Source organism: Homarus americanus, unplaced genomic scaffold (assembly GCF_018991925.1).
Source record: "Homarus americanus isolate GMGI-L3 unplaced genomic scaffold, GMGI_Hamer_2.0 scaffold12754, whole genome shotgun sequence".
In the NCBI taxonomy this organism is placed as follows: Eukaryota; Metazoa; Arthropoda; class Malacostraca; order Decapoda; family Nephropidae; genus Homarus; species Homarus americanus.
In genome coordinates, this window is record NW_024756941.1 from 6,090 (window position 1) to 9,760 (window position 3,671).

The following is a 3,671-nucleotide window of genomic DNA, read 5'->3' on the forward strand; positions in this document are numbered from 1 at the left end:
AACGCAAATACTGATGTGCGGTTTACGCTTGTTACTCGCCACCGGTTTATAGTTTCGGCTCGGTTGTTATGGCCCATTTGGCGGTATACTTGCCCTAAAAGTTTTAAAACGTTAATAAATTACTGGTTAGACGTTAGAGAAACATTTAATATAATACTAACCCATATTAATGTATTTGTTTAAGCTGCAAAGTAGGTACCATAGGCCTTACGGCCCAGTGAAACTTGGGGATACGTCTCTAGAAGCCAAGTGAACTGCAACAACCGGCTGGCAAGTTTGTTACTAAAATCAGCATTTATTACGCCATAATTAAGTACATATAAACACTAACCAAAAGAATAACCATTTCTCTTGGCCATATTGACTGTATACAGTCGGGAAAAAATTACACGTATATAATGGAAACTAGAAGTGCGGGGTGTGGGGCGTCTTACCTCCCTGTCAGCTGCAGCTAGTGAGTGAAGAATGGGCGGAAAACGAGTTCGTCGAGACTTTATATATATGATACAGTACTGTACTTTATATGATACAATACTGTACTTTATATGATATATTACTGTATTTATATGATACAGTACAGTACTGTACATTATGTGATACAGTACTGTACTTTACTGTATATGATAGTATATGATAGAGAATTGCAATAATGTTTTTTTCTTTTCCTGAACAGATCATATTTTTTCTCCAGATATACAGTACTAAGAAATTATATAATAACACAATTATAAGAGCTGTATCCAGAATTTTTTTAAATCACGATGTCAAATGAAGGTCTCAGTGGTAAGTAACCCGTTAAAAGTAGAAGTAAAATTACCTTCAGACTACATTTTGGGTTACATTTATATCACAATACAAATTCTTTATAACTACATCATAAATGCATAAGAGTCGCACTTTGTTAATATTATTCTAAACTTATCCCATTCTACCACTTTCATACTTTATTATACAGATACAGTACAGTATAATTTTTATGTTACTTCTAAAGGGAAGGTTTATTATTTTTTGATGTCTTCTGTTTTGCACAAATAAATTTAAAACAATCTGGTCATTTCCCCCTGATGCATCACATGCAGGTACTTGAAGATGAGCTTGCAGAAGCACTGACTAGATGTTCTTCATCTACTGGGTGACTGCGGAAGGGATCGTAAAAATCACCAGCTAACTCGGCCCTCATCAGTGATGCTGCTTTCGGTCTTCTATATCTCTTGTTGTTATAGTTCTGAAAGAAACAGAAGAAATTAATGCAACAGCATTGGCTTTTATAATGCTTTCATCACCAATTCCTGTATATAGTTTTAGAAAATGTAAAGTTGCCATGGTTATGCTTCTGAACATAGACCTGTTTGAGATGCTTATACACCTCAGATAGGTCACCCCTTGCCCTGTAGTATAAGCTAGGCAAGTTTCATAGACACTTGATAGTGAAGCATGAGCAATGACTGATGAGGCAGGAACATAAAAGTAAACATAAAAAACACATTTATTTTTATATATAAATCAAAATATATAAATCTTGACTCTCCATTTTCAGAGATTGCATTTTTATAGGTGTCCACGCCAGAGCTGAGGACTATCTTTATTCTCCCCAAACTAACGTCTTCTCTCAACTCCACCCAACAACGTCGGCTAGAGAAGGTACAGAAAGGGCCCTGCAGAATCATGCTAGGTGCAGAATACTCAGGCTACATCAACACTCTCTCCACCCTGGAAATGCCATCCCTCAGTGACCTCCACCATCAAGCACTGAAAAGGTTTGGCAGCCAAATAATGCACCACCCTTGTCATTGCCACCTCCCACCAACTACAACAAAATTCAGCCCATAAGAGCCCGCACCAATAGCACCATCCCATCTATTGTTAAAATAATAAACAACTCCTGATTTAGGTACTGTACAGCCCTGTAAATGTATTTATTAACAATGCATATAAGTCTACACTGTAAGAAATTGTAATGCAGTGTGTAATCAAATTATCAGTTAAAAGAAACACTGAAAAATCTAACACTAAACCCGGGTTTTATCTTCTCCTAAAGTGGGATTTCAGCATCACAAAATATACATAGCTCATCCTCAGACCATCTACAGGGAGCATCATTGATAATCTCCAGAAACTATTGTTTTTCTGTTATTAACCCAGAAATAACTCATATTGGCCAATCAGGACATTCCTCAAAATCTTCCACTCTGTTTTTACCACTAAAAATCACACATTAATGATAATGCTAATAATAATATTAATAAAGAACCGTAAATAAATGCAAAACTGAAAAAAAAATCAAGATTGAGAAACAATATATGTATGTTGTGTTGTTAATAGTAAGAGAAGCAATTGAGACCCTGCAATTGTGTAAATGAGGTAGAAAGTCAGATCAGCAACCTGGGACATGGTCACAATTTTTTTGATGACATATGTTCTTTGACTTTTCCATTTTTTATTCACGGTTTCTGTGCTGGTTCATATTTATTTACTAAAGTGGTTAATGTTTTAAAGCAAATTCTAGGTTAGGGAAAGGTACTTTGAAAATGTAGGTTTTATTTCCGTAGATTTTATGTATTATTATTATTAACCGACCTTTCGGATTATCCGGCGACCCCTTCCCCCCAGCAATTTCACCATGAACTTCAGATATGATACCTCACTTGTATTAACACTTCACAATTGGTGGTGGTATTTCCAACATTCCATTTTCAGAGATTGCCTTGTTATAGATGTCCATATCACCACAGAGTCCTCAACTCAATCAATACTATGGCTGAAAATACACCGGAATTAGTTCTCAAATACATATAACATCTTTACTAACAATGCATATCAGTCTACCCTAAGAAATTGGAATGCAGTAGGTAATAAAATTCTCAGTTAAAAAATTTTTTAAAAATACCACACTGAAAATATAACACCTAACTTGTGTTTTTTTACATATATTTTCTCACAATTAAATTTCCTTTTTCATCTGGTTGTACATGGCATGTTTCCTCTGTCTGTGGGATAGTCGAGCAGACAAGCAGCACTACATGCAACGTGACTGGCCTGCAAGAAGTGGACTTACTCCAGGTTCTCACAATGTTGTTGCCCATGCTCTGGTGAATCCGCAGAACATTCTTCTTCCGCCACTGCACATCAAGCTCGGTCTGTTCAAAAACTTTGTAAAGGCACTGGACAAAAAAACCCAGGCTTTCAATTTTCTGAAAGAAAAATTTCCAAAAGTCAGTGAGGCAGAGCTGAATGCAGGAATTTTTGATGGCCCTCAGATCAGAGAGCTTTTCAAAGATCACAAGTTTGATTGCAGCATGGATGTAAATGAGAAGAAAGCCTGGCATGCCTTTAAGTCTATTGTCTCCAATTTTCTTGGCAACTACAGAAGTCCAGAGTATGAACGAGTTGTTGAGGACCTACTTCTGAGCTACAAAGTTCTTGGTGCACGCATGTCCATCAAGATGCACTTCCTCAGCTCCCACTTGGACTACTTTCCAGAGAACTGTGGTGATGTGAGTGAGGAACAAGGAGAACGCTTCCATCAAGATATCCGTGTAATGGAGGAGCAGTACCAGGGTCGCTGGGATATCAACATGCTCGCCGACTACTGTTGGTGTCTGAAACGGGACGCCCCAGACACCAACCACCAAAGAAATTCTCTGCGACAGCCATTTATGCATGTCTAACTG

The 3,671-nt window shown here is 37.3% G+C and overlaps 1 long non-coding RNA gene across 2 annotated transcripts; it reads right to left on the bottom strand.

Annotated features, from left to right (window-relative positions):
- Positions 1–825: 825 nt before the first annotated feature.
- LOC121857328 lies at positions 826–3,099 on the bottom strand. Of its 2 annotated transcripts, XR_006087159.1 has the most exons (3): positions 3,056–3,099; positions 2,578–2,758; positions 826–1,225 (listed from the first exon to the last, which is right to left on the bottom strand). It is a non-coding gene; the product is annotated as an uncharacterized LOC121857328 (long non-coding RNA). The 2 variants fall into 2 exon arrangements; XR_006087158.1 differs by lacking the exon at positions 3,056–3,099 and having other exon boundaries at positions 2,578–3,044.
- Positions 3,100–3,671: the final 572 nt, after the last annotated feature.